Source organism: Symphalangus syndactylus, chromosome 13 (assembly GCF_028878055.3).
Source record: "Symphalangus syndactylus isolate Jambi chromosome 13, NHGRI_mSymSyn1-v2.1_pri, whole genome shotgun sequence".
Taxonomy (NCBI): Eukaryota; Metazoa; Chordata; class Mammalia; order Primates; family Hylobatidae; genus Symphalangus; species Symphalangus syndactylus.
The window spans coordinates 12,718,867-12,738,907 of NC_072435.2; positions in this window are offsets into that span (position 1 = coordinate 12,718,867).

A 20,041-nucleotide genomic window follows, 5' to 3' on the forward strand; every position below is an offset into this window, starting at 1 on the left:
AGAAAGAAGTTTCACACAATTCTTCTGTGTAGTTTTTATTTGTAGACATTCTTTTTCCCAATATAGGCCTCTTAGCGCTCAGAATGTCCAATTGCAGTTTCTACAGAAAGAGTGTTTCAGAACGGCTCAATCAAAAGTAAGGTTCAACTCTGTTAGTTGAATGCACAGAACAGAAAGAATTTTCATACAATGCTTCTGTGTAGTTTATATTTGAACATATTCTTTTTTCCACTATTACCCACTTAGCGCTACGAATGTCCAGTTGCATTTTCTACAGACAGAGTGTTTCAAAACTGCTCAATCAAAAGTATGGTTTAACTCTGTTAGCTGAATGCTCAGATCAGAAAGAAGTTTCACAGAATGATTCTGTGTAGTTTATATTTGAATATATTCCTTTTTCCACTATTACGCTCTTAGCGCTACAAATGTCCAGTTGCATTTTCTACAGAAAGAGTGTTCAGATCTGCTCAATCAAAAGTATGGTTTAACTCTGTTAGCTGAATGCACACATCAGAAAGAAGTTTCACCGAATGATTCTGTGTAGTTTATATTTGAAGACATTCCTTTTTCCACTATTACCCTCTTAGCGCTTCGAATCTCCACTTGCATTTTCTACAAAAAGAGTGTTTCATAACTGCTCAATCAAAAATATGTTTTATCTCTGTTAACTGAATTTACAGATCAGAAATAAGTTTCACAGAATGCATCTGTGTAGTTTTTATTTGAAGATATTCTTTTTCCCAATGTAGGCCTCTTAGCGCTTAGCATGTCCAATTGCAGTTTCTACAGAAAGAGAGTTTCAGAAAGGCTCAATCAAAAGTAAGGTTCAACTCTGTTAGTTAAATGCACAGAACAGAAAGAAGTTTCATACAATGCTTCTGTGTAGTTTATATTTGAACATATTCTTTTTTCCACTCTTACCCACTTAGCGCTACGAATGTCCAGTTGCATTTTCTAAAGACAGAGTGTTTCAAAACTGCTCAATCAAAAGTATGGTTTAACTCTGTTAGCTGAATGCTCAGATCAGAAAGAAGTTTCACAGAATGCTTCTGTGTAGTTTATATTTGAATATATTACTTTTTCCACTACTACTCCCTTAGCGCTCCAAATGTCCAGTTGCATTTTCCGCAGAAAGAGTGTTCAGATCTGCTCAATCAAAAGTATGGTTTAACTCTGTTAGCTGAATGCACAGATCAGAAAGAAGTTTCACAGAATGATTCTGTGTAGTTTATATTTGGAGACATTCCTTTTTCCACTATTACCCTCTTAGCGCTCCGAATCTCCACTTGCATTTTCTACAGAAAGAGTGTTTCAGAACGGCTCAATCAAAACTAAGGTTCAACTCTTTTAGTTGAACCAACAGAACAGAAAGATGTTTCACACAATTCTTCTGTGTAGTTTTTATTTGTAGACATTCCTTTTCCCAATATAGGCCTCTTAGCGCTCAGAATGTCCAATTGCAGTTTCTACAGAAAGAGTGTTTCAGAACGGCTCAATCAAAAGTAAGATTCAACTCTGTTAGTTGAATGCACAGAACAGAAAGAAGTTTCATACAATGCTTCTGTGTAGTTTATATTTGAACATATTCTTTTGTCCACTATTACCCACTTAGCGCTACGAATGTCCAGTTGCATTTTCTACAGACAGAGTGTTTCAAAACTGCTCAATCAAAAGTATGGTTTAACTCTGTTAGCTGAATGCTCAGATCAGAAAGAAGTTTCACAGAATGCTTCTGTGTAGTTTATATTTGAATATAATCCTTTTTCCACTACTACGCTCTTAGCGCTCCAAATGTCCAGTTGCATTTTCTACAGAAAGAGTGTTCAGATCTGCTCAATCAAAAGTATGGTTTAACTCTGTTAGCTGAATGCACAGATCAGAAAGAAGTTTCACAGAATGATTCTGTGTAGTTTATATTTGGAGACATTCCTTTTTCCACTATTACCCTCTTAGCGCTCCGAATCTCCACTTGCATTTTCTACAGAAAGAGTGTTTCAGAACGGCTCAATCAAAACTAAGGTTCAACTCTTTTAGTTGAACCAACAGAACAGAAAGAAGTTTCACACAATTCTTCTGTGTAGTTTTTATTTGTAGACATTCTTTTTCCCAATATAGGCCTCCTAGCGCTTAGAATGTCCAATTGCAGTTTCTGCAGAAAGAGTGTTTCAGAACGGCTCAATCAAAAGTAAGGTTCAACTCTGTTAGTTGAATGCACAGAACAGAAAGAAGTTTCATACAATGCTTCTGTGTAGTTTATATTTGAACATATTCTTTTTTCCACTATTACCCACTTAGCGCTACGAATGTCCAGTTGCATTTTCTACAGACAGAGTGTTTCAAAATTGCTCAATCAAAAGTATGGTTTAACTCTGTTAGCTGAATGCTCAGATCAGAAAGAAGTTTCACAGAATGCTTCTGTGTAGTTTATATTTGTATATATTCCTTTTTCCACTACTACGCTCTTAGCGCTCCAAATGTCCAGTTGCATTTTCTACAGAAAGAGTGTTCAGATCTGCTCAATCAAAAGTATGGTTTAACTCTGTTAGCTGAATGCACAGATCAGAAAGAAGTTTCACAGAATGATTCTGTGTAGTTTATATTTGGAGACATTCCTTTTTCCACTATTACCCACTTAGCGCTCCGAATCTCCACTTGCATTTTCTACAGAAAGAATGTTTCATAACTGCTCAATCAAAAATATGTTTTATCTCTGTTAACTGAATTTACAGATCAGAAATAACTTTCACAGAATGCATCTGTGTAGTTTTTATTTGAAGATATTCTTTTTCCCAATATAGGCCTCTTAGCGCTTATCATGTCCAACTGCAGTTTCTACAGAAAGAGTGTTTCAGAACGGCTCAATCAAAAGTAAGGTTCAAATCTGTTAGTTGAATGCACAGAACAGAAAGAATTTTCACAGAATGCTACTGTGTAGTTTATATTTGAATATATTCCTTTTTCCACTATTACACTCTTAGCGCTCCGAATGTCCACTTGCATTTTCTACAGAAGGAGTGTTCAGAACTGCGCAATCAAAAGTATGGTTTAACTCTGTTAGCTTAAAGAACATATCAGAAATAAGTTTCACACAATGCTTCTGTGTAGTATTTATTTGAAGATATTATTTTTCCGAATATAGGCGTCTTAGCGCTCAGAATGTCCAATTGCAGTTTCTACAGAAAGAGTGTTTCAGAACGGCTCAATCAAAAGTAAGGTTCAACTCTGTTAGTTGAATGCACAGAACAGAATGAAGTTTAATACAATGCTTCTGTGTAGTTTATATTTGAACATATTATTTTTTCCACTATTACCCACTTAGCGCTACGAATGTCCAGTTGCATTTTCTACAGACAGAGTGTTTCAAAACTGCTCAATCAAAAGTATGGTTTAACTCTGTTAGCTGAATGCTCAGATCAGAAAGAAGTTTCACAGAATGCTTCTGTGTAGTTTATATTTGAATATATTCCTTTTTCCACTACTACTCTCTTAGCGCTCCAAATATCCAGTTGCATTTTCTACAGAAAGAGTGTTCAGATCTGCTCAATCAAAAGTATGGTTTAACTCTGTTAGCTGAATGCACAGATCAGAAAGAAGTTTCACCGAATGGTTCTGTGTAGTTTATATTTGGAGACATTACTTTTTCCACTATTACCCTCTTAGCGCTCCGAATCTCCACTTGCATTTTCTACAGAAAGAGTGTTTCAGAACGGCTCAATCAAAACTAAGGTTCAACTCTTTTAGTTGAACAAACAGAACAGAAAGAAGTTTCACACAATTCTTCTGTGTAGTTTTTATTTGTAGACATTCTATTTCCCAATATAGGCCTCTTAGCGCTCAGAATGTCCAATTGCAGTTTCTACAGAAAGAGTGTTTCAGAACGGCACAATCAAAAGTAAGGTTCAACCCTGTTAGTTGAATGCACAGAACAGAAAGAAGTTTCATACAATGTTTCTGTGTAGTTTATATTTGAACATATTTTTTTTCCACTATTACTCACTTAGCGCTACGAATGTCCAGTTGCATTTTCTACAGACAGAGAGTTTCAAAACTGTTCAATCAAAAATATGGTTTAACTCTGTTAGCTGAATGCTCAGATCAGAAAGAAGTTTCACAGAATGCTTCTGTGTAGTTTATATTTGAATATATTCCTTTTTCCACTACTACGCTCTTAGCGCTCCAAATGTCCAGTTGCATTTTCTACAGAAAGAGTGTTCAGATCTGCTCAATCAAAAGTATGGTTTAACTCTGTTAGCTGAATGCACAGATCAGAAAGAAGTTTCACCGAATGATTCTGTGTAGTTTATATTTGAAGACATTCCTTTTTCCACTATTACCCTCTTAGCGCTCCGAATCTCCACTTGCATTTTCTACAAAAAGAGTGTTTCATAACTGCTCAATCAAAAATATGTTTTATCTCTGTTAACTGAATTTACAGATCAGAAATAAGTTTCACAGAATGCATCGGTGTAGTTTTTATTTGAAGATATTCTTTTTCCCTATGTAGGCCTCTTAGCGCTTAGCATGTCCAATTGCAGTTTCTATAGAAAGAGTGTTTCAGAACGGCTCAATCAAAAGTAAGGTTCAACTCTGTTAGTTGAATGCCCAGAACAGAAAGAATTTTCACAGAATGCTACTGTGTAGTTTATATTTGAATATATTCCTTTTTCCACTATTACCCTCTTAGCGCTCCGAATGTCCACTTGCATTTTCTACAGAAAGAGTGTTCAGAACTGCGCAATCAAAAGTATGGTTTAACTCTGTTAGCTTAATGAACATATCAGAAATAAGTTTCACACAATGCTTCTGTGTAGTTTTTATTTGAAGACATTATTTTTCCCAATAGAGGCCTCTTAGCGCTCAGAATGTCCAATTTCAGTTTCTACAGAAAGAGTGTTACAGAAAGGCTCAATCAAAAGTAAGGTTCAACTCTGTTAGTTGAATGCACAGAAAAGAAAGAAGTTTCATACAATGCCTCTGTGTAGTTTATATTTGAACATTTTCATTTTTCCACTATTACCCACTTAGCGCTACGAATGTCCAGTTGCATTTTCTACAGACGGAGTGTTTCAAAACTGCTCAATCAAAAGTATGGTTTAACTCTGTTAGCTGAATGCTCAGATCAGAAAGAAGTTTCACAGAATGCTTCTGTGTAGTTTATATTTGAATATATTCCTTTTTCCACTACTACTCTCTTAGCGCTCCAAATGTCCAGTTGCATTTTCTGCAGAAAGAGTGTTCAGATCTGCTCAATCAAAAGTATGGTTTAACTCTGTTAGCTGAATGCACAGATCAGAAAGAAGTTTCACAGAATGATTCTGTGTAGTTTATATTTGCAGACATTCCTTTTTCCACTATTACCCTCTTAGCGCTCCGAATCTCCACTTGCATTTTCTACAGAAAGAGTGTTTCAGAACGGCTCAATCAAAACTAAGGTTCAACACTTTTAGTTGAACAAACAGAACAGAAAGAAGTTTCACACAATTCTTCTGTGTAGTTTTTATTTGTAGACATTCTTTTTCCCAATATAGGCCTCTTAGCGCTCAGAATGTCCAATTGCAGTTTCCACAGAAAGAGTGTTTCAGAACGGCTCAATCAAAAGTAAGGTTCAACCCTGTTAGTTGAATGCACAGAACAGAAAGAAGTTTCATACAATGCTTCTGTGTAGTTTATATTTGAACATATTCTTTTTTCCACTATTACCCACTTAGCGCTACGAATGTCCAGTTGCATTTTCTACAGACAGAGTGTTTCAAAATTGCTCAATCAAAAGTATGGTTTAACTCTGTTAGCTGAATGCTCAGATCAGAAAGAAGTTTCACAGAATGCTTCTGTGTAGTTTATATTTGTATATATTCCTTTTTCCACTACTACGCTCTTAGCGCTCCAAATGTCCAGTTGCATTTTCTACAGAAAGAGTGTTCAGATCTGCTCAATCAAAAGTATGGTTTAACTCTGTTAGCTGAATGCACAGATCAGAAAGAAGTTTCACCGAATGATTCTGTGTAGTTTATATTTGAAGACATTCCTTTTTCCACTATTACCCTCTTAGCGCTCCGAATCTCCACTTGCATTTTCTACAAAAAGAGTGTTTCATAACTGCTCAATCAAAAATATGTTTTATCTCTGTTAACTGAATTTACAGATCAGAAATAAGTTTCACAGAATGCATCTGTGTAGTTTTTATTTGAAGATATTCTTTTTCCCAATGTAGGCCTCTTAGCGCTTAGCATGTCCAATTGCAGTTTCTACAGAAAGAGTGTTTCAGAACGGCTCAATCAAAAGTAAGGTTCAACTCTGTTAGTTGAATGCCCAGAACAGAAAGAATTTTCACAGAATGCTACTGTGTAGTTTATATTTGAATATATTCCTTTTTCCACTATTACCCTCTTAGCGCTCCGAATGTCCACTTGCATTTTCTACAGAAAGAGTGTTCAGAACTGCGCAATCAAAAGTATGGTTTAACTCTGTTAGCTTAATGAACATATCAGAAATAAGTTTCACACAATGCTTCTGTGTAGTTTTTATTTGAAGACATTATTTTTCCCAATAGAGGCCTCTTAGCGCTCAGAATGTCCAATTTCAGTTTCTACAGAAAGAGTGTTTCAGAAAGGCTCAATCAAAAGTAAGGTTCAACTCTGTTAGTTGAATGCACAGAACAGAAAGAAGTTTCATACAATGCTTCTGTGTAGTTTATATTTGAACATATTCATTTTTCCACTATTACCCACTTAGCGCTACGAATGTCCAGTTGCATTTTCTACAGACGGAGTGTTTCAAAACTGCTCAATCAAAAGTATGGTTTAACTCTGTTAGCTGAATGCTCAGATCAGAAAGAAGTTTCACAGAATGCTTCTGTGTAGTTTATATTTGAATATATTCTTTTTTCCACTACTACTCTCTTAGCGCTCCAAATGTCCAGTTGCATTTTCTGCAGAAAGAGTGTTCAGATCTGCTCAATCAAAAGTATGGTTTAACTCTGTTAGCTGAATGCACAGATCAGAAAGAAGTTTCACAGAATGATTCTGTGTAGTTTATATTTGCAGACATTCCTTTTTCCACTATTACCCTCTTAGCGCTCCGAATCTCCATTTGCATTTTCTACAGAAAGAGTGTTTCAGAACGGCTCAATCAAAACTAAGGTTCAACACTTTTAGTTGAACAAACAGAACAGAAAGAAGTTTCACACAATTCTTCTGTGTAGTTTTTATTTGTAGACATTCTTTTTCCCAATATAGGCCTCTTAGCGCTCAGAATGTCCAATTGCAGTTTCCACAGAAAGAGTGTTTCAGAACGGCTCAATCAAAAGTAAGGTTCAACACTGTTAGTTGAATGCACAGAACAGAAAGAAGTTTCATACAATGCTTCTGTGTAGTTTATATTTGAACATATTCTTTTTTCCACTATTACCCACTTAGCGCTACGAATGTCCAGTTGCATTTTCTACAGACAGAGTGTTTCAAAATTGCTCAATCAAAAGTATGGTTTAACTCTGTTAGCTGAATGCTCAGATCAGAAAGAAGTTTCACAGAATGCTTCTGTGTAGTTTATATTTGTATATATTCCTTTTTCCACTACTACGCTCTTAGCGCTCCAAATGTCCAGTTGCATTTTCTACAGAAAGAGTGTTCAGATCTGCTCAATCAAAAGTATGGTTTAACTCTGTTAGCTGAATGCACAGATCAGAAAGAAGTTTCACCGAATGATTCTGTGTAGTTTATATTTGAAGACATTCCTTTTTCCACTATTACACTCTTAGCGCTCCGAATCTCCACTTGCATTTTCTACAAAAAGAGTGTTTCATAACTGCTCAATCAAAAATATGTTTTATCTCTGTTAACTGAATTTACAGATCAGAAATAATTTTCACAGAATGCATCTGTGTAGTTTTTATTTGAAGATATTCTTTTTCCCAATGTAGGCCTCTTAGCGCTTAGCATGTCCAATTGCAGTTTCTACAGAAAGAGTGTTTCAGAACGGCTCAATCAAAAGTAAGGTTCAACTCTGTTAGTTGAATGCACAGAACAGAAAGAATTTTCACAGAAAGCTACTGTGTAGTTTATATTTGAATATATTACTTTTTCCACTATTACCCTCTTAGCGCTCCGAATGTCCACTTGCATTTTCTACAGAAAGAGTGTTCAGAACTGCGCAATCAAAAGTATGGTTTAACTCTGTTAGCTTAATGAACATATCAGAAATAAGTTTCACACAATGCTTCTGTGTAGTTTTTATTTGAAGATATTATTTTTCCCAATATAGGCCTCTTAGCGCTCAGAATGTCCAATTGCAGTTTCCACAGAAAGAGTGTTTCAGAGAGGCTCAATCTAAAGTAAGGTTCAACTCTGTTAGTTGAATGCACAGAACAGAAAGAAGTTTCATACAATGCTTCTGTGTAGTTTATATTTGAACATATTCTTTTTTCCACTATTACCCACTTAGCGCTACGAATGTCCAGTTGCATTTTCTACAGACAGAGTGTTTCAAAACTGCTCAATCAAAAGTATGGTTTAACTCTGTTAGCTGAATGCTCAGATCAGAAAGAAGTTTCATAGAATGCTTCTGTGTAGTTTATATTTGAATATATTCCTTTTTCCACTACTACTCTCTTAGCGCTCCAAATGTCCAGTTGCATTTTCTACAGAAAGAGTGTTCAGATCTGCTCAATCAAAAGTATGGTTTAACTCTGTTAGCTGAATGCACAGATCAGAAAGAAGTCTCACAGAATGATTCTGTGTAGTTTCTATTTGGAGACATTCCTTTTTCCACTATTACCCTCTTAGCGCTCCGAATCTCCACTTGCATTTTCTACAGAAAGAGTGTTTCAGAACGGCTCAATCAAAACTAAGGTTCAACTCTTTTAGTTGAACAAACAGAACAGAAAGAAGTTTCACACAATTCTTCTGTGTAGTTTTTATTTGTAGACATTCTTTTTCCCAATATAGGCCTCTTAGCGCTCAGAATGTCCAATTGCAGTTTCTACAGAAAGAGTGTTTCAGAACGGCTCAATCAAAAGTAAGGTTCAACTCTGTTAGTTGAATGCACAGAACAGAAAGAAGTTTCATACAATGCTTCTGTGTAGTTTATATTTGAACATATTCTTTTTTCCACTATTACCCACTTAGCGCTACGAATGTCCAGTTGCATTTTCTACAGACAGAGTGTTTCAAAACTGCTCAATCAAAAGTATGGTTTAATTCTGTTAGCTGAATGCTCAGATCAGAAAGAAGTTTCACAGAATGCTTCTGTGTAGTTTATATTTGAATATATTCCTTTTTCCACTACTACGCTCTTAGCGCTCCAAATGTCCAGTTGCATTTTCTACAGAAAGAGTGTTCAGATCTGCTCAATCAAAAGTATGGTTTAACTCTGTTAGCTGAATGCACAGATCAGAAAGAAGTTTCACCGAATGATTCTGTGTAGTTTATATTTGAAGACATTCCTTTTTCCACTAATACCCTCTTAGCGCTCCGAATCTCCACTTGCATTTTCTACAAAAAGAGTGTTTCATAACTGCTCAATCAAAAATATGTTTTATCTCTGTTAACTGAATTTACAGATCAGAAATAAGTTTCACAGAATGCATCTGTGTAGTTTTTATTTGAAGATATTCTTTTTCCCAATGTAGGCCTCTTAGCGCTTAGCATGTCCAATTGCAGTTTCTACAGAAAGAGTGTTTCAGAACGGCTCAATCAAAAGTAAGGTTCAACTCTGTTAGTTGAATGCCCAGAACAGAAAGAATTTTCACAGAATGCTACTGTGTAGTTTATATTTGAATATATTCCTTTTTCCACTATTACCCTCTTAGCGCTCCGAATGTCCACTTGCATTTTCTACAGAAAGAGTGTTCAGAACTGCGCAATCAAAAGTATGGTTTAACTCTGTTAGCTTAATGAACATATCAGAAATAAGTTTCACACAATGCTTCTGTGTAGTTTTTATTTGAAGACATTATTTTTCCCAATAGAGGCCTCTTAGCGCTCAGAATGTCCAATTTCAGTTTCTACAGAAAGAGTGTTTCAGAAAGGCTCAATCAAAAGTAAGGTTCAACTCTGTTAGTTGAATGCACAGAACAGAAAGAAGTTTCATACAATGCTTCTGTGTAGTTTATATTTGAACATATTCATTTTTCCACTATTACCCACTTAGCGCTACGAATGTCCAGTTGCATTTTCTACAGACGGAGTGTTTCAAAACTGCTCAATCAAAAGTATGGTTTAACTCTGTTAGCTGAATGCTCAGATCAGAAAGAAGTTTCACAGAATGCTTCTGTGTAGTTTATATTTGAATATATTCTTTTTTCCACTACTACTCTCTTAGCGCTCCAAATGTCCAGTTGCATTTTCTGCAGAAAGAGTGTTCAGATCTGCTCAATCAAAAGTATGGTTTAATTCTGTTAGCTGAATGCACAGATCAGAAAGAAGTTTCACAGAATGATTCTGTGTAGTTTATATTTGCAGACATTCCTTTTTCCACTATTACCCTCTTAGCGCTCCGAATCTCCACTTGCATTTTCTACAGAAAGAGTGTTTCAGAACGGCTCAATCAAAACTAAGGTTCAACACTTTTAGTTGAACAAACAGAACAGAAAGAAGTTTCACACAATTCTTCTGTGTAGTTTTTATTTGTAGACATTCTTTTTCCCAATATAGGCCTCTTAGCGCTCAGAATGTCCAATTGCAGTTTCCACAGAAAGAGTGTTTCAGAACGGCTCAATCAAAAGTAAGGTTCAACTCTGTTAGTTGAATGCACAGAACAGAAAGAAGTTTCATACAATGCTTCTGTGTAGTTTATATTTGAACATATTCTTTTTTCCACTATTACCCACTTAGCGCTACGAATGTCCAGTTGCATTTTCTACAGACAGAGTGTTTCAAAATTGCTCAATCAAAAGTATGGTTTAACTCTGTTAGCTGAATGCTCAGATCAGAAAGAAGTTTCACAGAATGCTTCTGTGTAGTTTATATTTGTATATATTCCTTTTTCCACTACTACGCTCTTAGCGCTCCAAATGTCCAGTTGCATTTTCTACAGAAAGAGTGTTCAGATCTGCTCAATCAAAAGTATGGTTTAACTCTGTTAGCTGAATGCACAGATCAGAAAGAAGTTTCACCGAATGATTCTGTGTAGTTTATATTTGAAGACATTCCTTTTTCCACTATTACACTCTTAGCGCTCCGAATCTCCACTTGCATTTTCTACAAAAAGAGTGTTTCATAACTGCTCAATCAAAAATATGTTTTATCTCTGTTAACTGAATTTACAGATCAGAAATAAGTTTCACAGAATGCATCTGTGTAGTTTTTATTTGAAGATATTCTTTTTCCCAATGTAGGCCTCTTAGCGCTTAGCATGTCCAATTGCAGTTTCTACAGAAAGAGTGTTTCAGAACGGCTCAATCAAAAGTAAGGTTCAACTCTGTTAGTTGAATGCACAGAACAGAAAGAATTTTCACAGAAAGCTACTGTGTAGTTTATATTTGAATATATTACTTTTTCCACTATTACCCTCTTAGCGCTCCGAATGTCCACTTGCATTTTCTACAGAAAGAGTGTTCAGAACTGCGCAATCAAAAGTATGGTTTAACTCTGTTAGCTTAATGAACATATCAGAAATAAGTTTCACACAATGCTTCTGTGTAGTTTTTATTTGAAGATATTATTTTTCCCAATATAGGCCTCTTAGCGCTCAGAATGTCCAATTGCAGTTTCCACAGAAAGAGTGTTTCAGAGAGGCTCAATCTAAAGTAAGGTTCAACTCTGTTAGTTGAATGCACAGAACAGAAAGAAGTTTCATACAATGCTTCTGTGTAGTTTATATTTGAACATATTCATTTTTCCACTATTACCCACTTAGCGCTACGAATGTCCAGTTGCATTTTCTACAGACGGAGTGTTTCAAAACTGCTCAATCAAAAGTATGGTTTAACTCTGTTAGCTGAATGCTCAGATCAGAAAGAAGTTTCACAGAATGCTTCTGTGTAGTTTATATTTGAATACATTTTTTTTCCACTACTACTCTCTTAGCGCTCCAAATGTCCAGTTGCATTTTCTGCAGAAAGAGTGTTCAGATCTGCTCAATCAAAAGTATGGTTTAACTCTGTTAGCTGAATGCACAGATCAGAAAGAAGTTTCACAGAATGATTCTGTGTAGTTTATATTTGCAGACATTCCTTTTTCCACTATTACCCTCTTAGCGCTCCGAATCTCCACTTGCATTTTCTACAGAAAGAGTGTTTCAGAACGGCTCAATCAAAACTAAGGTTCAACACTTTTAGTTGAACAAACAGAACAGAAAGAAGTTTCACACAATTCTTCTGTGTAGTTTTTATTTGTAGACATTCTTTTTCCCAATATAGGCCTCTTAGCGCTCAGAATGTCCAATTGCAGTTTCCACAGAAAGAGTGTTTCAGAACGGCTCAATCAAAAGTAAGGTTCAACTCTGTTAGTTGAATGCACAGAACAGAAAGAAGTTTCATACAATGCTTCTGTGTAGTTTATATTTGAACATATTCTTTTTTCCACTATTACCCACTTAGCGCTACGAATGTCCAGTTGCATTTTCTACAGACAGAGTGTTTCAAAATTGCTCAATCAAAAGTATGGTTTAACTCTGTTAGCTGAATGCTCAGATCAGAAAGAAGTTTCACAGAATGCTTCTGTGTAGTTTATATTTGTATATATTCCTTTTTCCACTACTACGCTCTTAGCGCTCCAAATGTCCAGTTGCATTTTCTACAGAAAGAGTGTTCAGATCTGCTCAATCAAAAGTATGGTTTAACTCTGTTAGCTGAATGCACAGATCAGAAAGAAGTTTCACCGAATGATTCTGTGTAGTTTATATTTGAAGACATTCCTTTTTCCACTATTACACTCTTAGCGCTCCGAATCTCCACTTGCATTTTCTACAAAAAGAGTGTTTCATAACTGCTCAATCAAAAATATGTTTTATCTCTGTTAACTGAATTTACAGATCAGAAATAAGTTTCACAGAATGCATCTGTGTAGTTTTTATTTGAAGATATTCTTTTTCCCAATGTAGGCCTCTTAGCGCTTAGCATGTCCAATTGCAGTTTCTACAGAAAGAGTGTTTCAGAACGGCTCAATCAAAAGTAAGGTTCAACTCTGTTAGTTGAATGCACAGAACAGAAAGAATTTTCACAGAAAGCTACTGTGTAGTTTATATTTGAATATATTCCTTTTTCCACTATTACCCTCTTAGCGCTCCGAATGTCCACTTGCATTTTCTACAGAAAGAGTGTTCAGAACTGCGCAATCAAAAGTATGGTTTAACTCTGTTAGCTTAATGAACATATCAGAAATAAGTTTCACACAATGCTTCTGTGTAGTTTTTATTTGAAGATATTATTTTTCCCAATATAGGCCTCTTAGCGCTCAGAATGTCCAATTGCAGTTTCCACAGAAAGAGTGTTTCAGAGAGGCTCAATCTAAAGTAAGGTTCAACTCTGTTAGTTGAATGCACAGAACAGAAAGAAGTTTCATACAATGCTTCTGTGTAGTTTATATTTGAACATATTCTTTTTTCCACTATTACCCACTTAGCGCTACGAATGTCCAGTTGCATTTTCTACAGACAGAGTGTTTCAAAACTGCTCAATCAAAAGTATGGTTTAACTCTGTTAGCTGAATGCTCAGATCAGAAAGAAGTTTCATAGAATGCTTCTGTGTAGTTTATATTTGAATATATTCCTTTTTCCACTACTACTCTCTTAGCGCTCCAAATGTCCAGTTGCATTTTCTACAGAAAGAGTGTTCAGATCTGCTCAATCAAAAGTATGGTTTAACTCTGTTAGCTGAATGCACAGATCAGAAAGAAGTCTCACAGAATGATTCTGTGTAGTTTCTATTTGGAGACATTCCTTTTTCCACTATTACCCTCTTAGCGCTCCGAATCTCCACTTGCATTTTCTACAGAAAGAGTGTTTCAGAACGGCTCAATCAAAACTAAGGTTCAACTCTTTTAGTTGAACAAACAGAACAGAAAGAAGTTTCACACAATTCTTCTGTGTAGTTTTTATTTGTAGACATTCTTTTTCCCAATATAGGCCTCTTAGCGCTCAGAATGTCCAATTGCAGTTTCTACAGAAAGAGTGTTTCAGAACGGCTCAATCAAAAGTAAGGTTCAACTCTGTTAGTTGAATGCACAGAACAGAAAGAAGTTTCATACAATGCTTCTGTGTAGTTTATATTTGAACATATTCTTTTTTCCACTATTACCCACTTAGCGCTACGAATGTCCAGTTGCATTTTCTACAGACAGAGTGTTTCAAAACTGCTCAATCAAAAGTATGGTTTAATTCTGTTAGCTGAATGCTCAGATCAGAAAGAAGTTTCACAGAATGCTTCTGTGTAGTTTATATTTGAATATATTCCTTTTTCCACTACTACGCTCTTAGCGCTCCAAATGTCCAGTTGCATTTTCTACAGAAAGAGTGTTCAGATCTGCTCAATCAAAAGTATGGTTTAACTCTGTTAGCTGAATGCACAGATCAGAAAGAAGTTTCACCGAATGATTCTGTGTAGTTTATATTTGAAGACATTCCTTTTTCCACTAATACCCTCTTAGCGCTCCGAATCTCCACTTGCATTTTCTACAAAAAGAGTGTTTCATAACTGCTCAATCAAAAATATGTTTTATCTCTGTTAACTGAATTTACAGATCAGAAATAAGTTTCACAGAATGCATCTTTGTAGTTTTTATTTGAAGATATTCTTTTTCCCAATGTAGGCCTCTTAGCGCTTAGCATGTCCAATTGCAGTTTCTACAGAAAGAGTGTTTCAGAACGGCTCAATCAAAAGTAAGGTTCAACTCTGTTAGTTGAATGCACAGAACAGAAAGAATTTTCACAGAATGCTACTGTGTAGTTTATATTTGAATATATTCCTTTTTCCACTATTACCCTCTTAGCGCTCCGAATGTCCACTTGCATTTTCTACAGAAAGAGTGTTCAGAACTGCGCAATCAAAAGTATGGTTTAACTCTGTTAGCTTAATGAACATATCAGAAATAAGTTTCACACAATGCTTCTGTGTAGTTTTTATTTAAGATATTATTTTTCCCAATATAGGCCTCTTAGCGCTCAGAATGTCCAATTGCAGTTTCTACAGAAAGAGTGTTTCAGAACGGCTCAATCAAAAGTAAGGTTCAACCCTGTTAGTTGAATGCACATAACAAAAAGTAGTTTCATACAATGCTTCTGTGTAGTTTATATTTGAACATATTCTTTTTTCCACTATTACCCACTTAGCGCTACGAATGTCCAGTTGCATTTTCTACAGACAGAGAGTTTCAAAACTGTTCAATCAAAAATATGGTTTAACTCTGTTAGCTGAATGCTCAGATCAGAAAGAATTTTCACAGAATGCTTCTGTGTAGTTTATATTTGAATATATTCCTTTTTCCACTACTACGCTCTTAGCGCTCCAAATGTCCATTTGCATTTTCTACAGAAAGAGTGTTCAGATCTGCACAATCAAAGTATGGTTTAACTCTGTTAACTGAATGCACAGATCAGAAAGAAGTTTCACCGAATGATTCTGTGTAGTTTATATTTGAAGACATTCCTTTTTCCACTATTACCCTCTTAGCGCTCCGAATCTCCACTTGCATTTTCTACAAAAAGAGTGTTTCATAACTGCTCAATCAAAAATATGTTTTATCTCTGTTAACTGAATTTACAGATCAGAAATAAGTTTCACAGAATGCATCTGTGTAGTTTTTATTTGAAGATATTCTTTTTCCCAATGTAGGCCTCTTAGCGCTTAGCATGTCCAATTGCAGTTTCTACAGAAAGAGTGTTTCAGAACGGCTCAATCAAAAGTAAGGTTCAACTCTGTTAGTTGAATGCCCAGAACAGAAAGAATTTTCACAGAATGCTACTGTGTAGTTTATATTTGAATATATTCCTTTTTCCACTATTACCCTCTTAGCGCTCCGAATGTCCACTTGCATTTTGTACAGAAAGAGTGTTCAGAACTGCGCAATCAAAAGTATGGTTTAACTCTGTTAGCTTAATGAACATATCAGAAATAAGTTTCACACAATGCTTCTGTGTAGTTTTTATTTGAAGATATTTTTTTTCCCAATAGAGGCTTCTTAGCGCTCAGAATGTCCAATTTCAGTTTCTACAGAAAGAGTTTTTCTGAAAGGCTCAATCAAAAGTAAGGTTCAACTCTGTTAGTTGAATGCACAGAACAGAAAGAAGTTTCATACAATGCTTCTGTGTAGTTTATATTTGAACATATTCATTTTTCCACTATTACCCACTTAGCGCTACGAATGTCCAGTTGCATTTTCTACAGACAGAGTGTTTCAAAACTGCTCAATCAAACGTATAGTTTAACTCTGTTACCTGAATGCTCAGATCAGAAAGAAGTTTCACAGAATGCTTCTGTGTAGTTTCTATTTGAATATATTCCTTTTTCCACTACTACTCTCTTAGCGCTCCAAATGTCCAGTTGCATTTTCTGCAGAAAGAGTGTTCAGATCTGCTCAATCAAAAGTATGGTTTAACTCTGTTAGGTGAATGCACAGATCAGAAAGAAGTTTCACAGAATGATTCTGTGTAGTTTATATTTGGAGACATTCCTTTTTCCACTATTACCCTCTTAGCGCTCCGAATCTCCACTTGCATTTTCTACAGAAAGAGTGTTTCAGAACGGCTCAATCAAAACTAGGGTTCAACACTTTTAGTTGAACAAACAGAACAGAAAGAAGTTTCACACAATTCTTCTGTGTAGTTTTTATTTGTAGACATTCTTTTTCCCAATATAGGCCTCTTAGCGCTCAGAATGTCCAATTGCAGTTTCCACAGAAAGAGTGTTGCAGAATGGCTCAATCAAAAGTAAGGTTCAACTCTGTTAGTTGAATGCACAGAACAGAAAGAAGTTTCATACAATGCTTCTGTGTAGTTTATATTTGAACATATTCTTTTTTCCACTATTACCCACTTAGCGCTACGAATGTCCAGTTGCATTTTCTACAGACAGAGTGTTTCAAAATTGCTCAATCAAAAGTATGGTTTAACTCTGTTAGCTGAATGCTCAGATCAGAAAGAAGTTTCACAGAATGCTTCTGTGTAGTTTATATTTGAATATATTCCTTTTTCCACTACTACGCTCTTAGCGCTCCAAATGTCCAGTTGCATTTTCTACAGAAAGAGTGTTCAGATCTGCTCAATCAAAAGTATGGTTTAACTCTGTTAGCTGAATGCACAGATCAGAAAGAAGTTTCACCGAATGATTCTGTGTAGTTTATATTTGAAGACATTCCTTTTTCCACTATTACCCTCTTAGCGCTCCGAATCTCCACTTGCATTTTCTACAAAAAGAGTGTTTCATAACTGCTCAATCAAAAATATGTTTTATCTCTGTTAACTGAATTTACAGATCAGAAATAAGTTTCACAGAATGCATCTGTGTAGTTTTTATTTGAAGATATTCTTTTTCCCAATGTAGGCCTCTTAGCGCTTAGCATGTCCAATTGCAGTTTCTACAGAAAGAGTGTTTCAGAACGGCTCAATCAAAAGTAAGGTTCAACTCTGTTAGTTGAATGCACAGAACAGAAAGAATTTTCACAGAATGCTACTGTGTAGTTTATATTTGAATATATTCCTTTTTCCACTATTACCCTCTTAGCGCTCCGAATGTCCACTTGCATTTTCTACAGAAAGAGTGTTCAGAACTGCGCAATCAAAAGTATGGTTTAACTCTGTTAGCTTAATGAACATATCAGAAATAAGTTTCACACAATGCTTCTGTGTAGTTTTTATTTGAAGATATTATTTTTCCCAATATAGGCCTCTTAGCGCTCAGAATGTCCAATTGCAGTTTCTACAGAAAGAGTGTTTCAGAGAGGCTCAATCTAAAGTAAGGTTCAACTCTGTTAGTTGAATGCACAGAACAGAAAGAAGTTTCATACAATGCTTCTGTGTAGTTTATATTTGAACATATTCTTTTTTCCACTATTACCCACTTAGCGCTACGAGTATCCAGTTGCATTTTCTACAGAGAGAGTGTTTCAAAACTGCTCAATCAAAAGTATGGTTTAACTCTGTTAGCTGAATGCTCAGATCAGAAAGAAGTTTCATAGAATGCTTCTGTGTAGTTTATATTTGAATATATTCCTTTTTCCACTACTACTCTCTTAGCGCTCCAAATGTCCAGTTGCATTTTCTACAGAAAGAGTGTTCAGATCTGCTCAATCAAAAGTATGGTTTAACTCTTTTAGCTGAATGCACAGATCAGAAAGAATTCTCACAGAATGATTCTGTGTAGTTTCTATTTGGAGACATTCCTTTTTCCACTATTACCCTCTTAGCGCTCCGAATCTACACTTGCATTTTCTACAGAAAGATTGTTTCAGAACGGCTCAATCAAAACTAAGGTTCAACTCTTTTAGTTGAACAAACAGAACAGAAAGAAGTTTCACACAATTCTTCTGTGTAGTTTTTATTTGTAGACATTCTTTTTCCCAATATAGGCCTCTTAGCGCTCAGAATGTCCAATTGCAGTTTCTACAGAAAGAGTGTTTCATAACGGCTCAATCAAAAGTAAGGTTCAACTCTGTTAGTTGAATGCACAGAACAGAAAGAAGTTTCATACAATGCTTCTGTGTAGTTTATATTTGAACATATTCTTTTTTCCACTATTACCCACTTAGCGCTACGAATGTCCAGTTGCATTTTCTACAGACAGAGTGTTTCAAAACTGCTCAATCAAAAGTATGGTTTAATTCTGTTAGCTGAATGCTCAGATCAGAAAGAAGTTTCACAGAATGCTTCTGTTTAGTTTATATTTGAATATATTCCTTTTTCCACTACTACGCTCTTAGCGCTCCAAATGTCCAGTTGCATTTTCTACAGAAAGAGTGTTCAGATCTGCTCAATCAAAAGTATGGTTTAACTCTGTTAGCTGAATGCACAGATCAGAAAGAAGTTTCACCGAATGATTCTGTGTAGTTTATATTTGAAGACATTCCTTTTTCCACTATTACCCTCTTAGCGCTCCGAATCTCCACTTGCATTTTCTACAAAAAGAGTGTTTCATAACTGCTCAATCAAAAATATGTTTTATCTCTGTTAACTGAATTTACAGATCAGAAATAAGTTTCACAGAATGCATCTGTGTAGTTTTTATTTGAAGATATTCTTTTTCCCAATGTAGGCCTCTTAGCGCTTAGCATGTCCAATTGCAGTTTCTACAGAAAGAGTGTTTCAGAACGGCTCAATCAAAAGTAAGGTTCAACTCTGTTAGTTGAATGCACAGAACAGAAAGAATTTACACAGAATGCTACTGTGTAGTTTATATTTGAATATATTCCTTTTTCCACTATTAACATCTTAGCGCTCCGAATGTCCACTTGCATTTTCTACAGAAAGAGTGTTCAGAACTGCGCAATCAAAAGTATGGTTTAACTCTCTTAGCTTAATGAACATATCAGAAATAAGTTTCACACAATGCTTCTGTGTAGTTTTTACTTGAAGATATTATTTTTCCCAATAGAGGCCTCTTAGCGCTCAGAATATCCAATTGCAGTTTCTAGAGAAAGAGTGTTTCAGAAAGGCTCAATCAAAAGTAAGGTTCAACTCTGTTAGTTGAATGCAGAGAACAGAAAGCAGTTTCATACAATGCTTCTGTGTAGTTTATATTTGAACATATTCTTTTTTCCACTATTACCCATTTAGCGCTACGAATGTCCAGTTGCATTTTCTACAGACAGAGTGTTTCAAAACTGCTCAATCAAAAGTATGGTTTAACTCTGTTAGCTGAATGCTCAGATCAGAAAGAAGTTTCACAGAATGCTTCTGTGTAGTTTATATTTGAATGTATTCCTTTTTCCACTACTACTCTCTTAGCGCTGCAAATGTCCAGTTGCATTTTCTACAGAAAGAGTGTTCAGATCTGCTCAATCAAAAGTATGGTTTAACTCTGTTAGCTGAATGCACAGATCAGAAAGAAGTTTCACAGAATGATTCTGTGTAGTTTATATTTGGAGACATTCCTTTTTCCACTATTACCCTCTT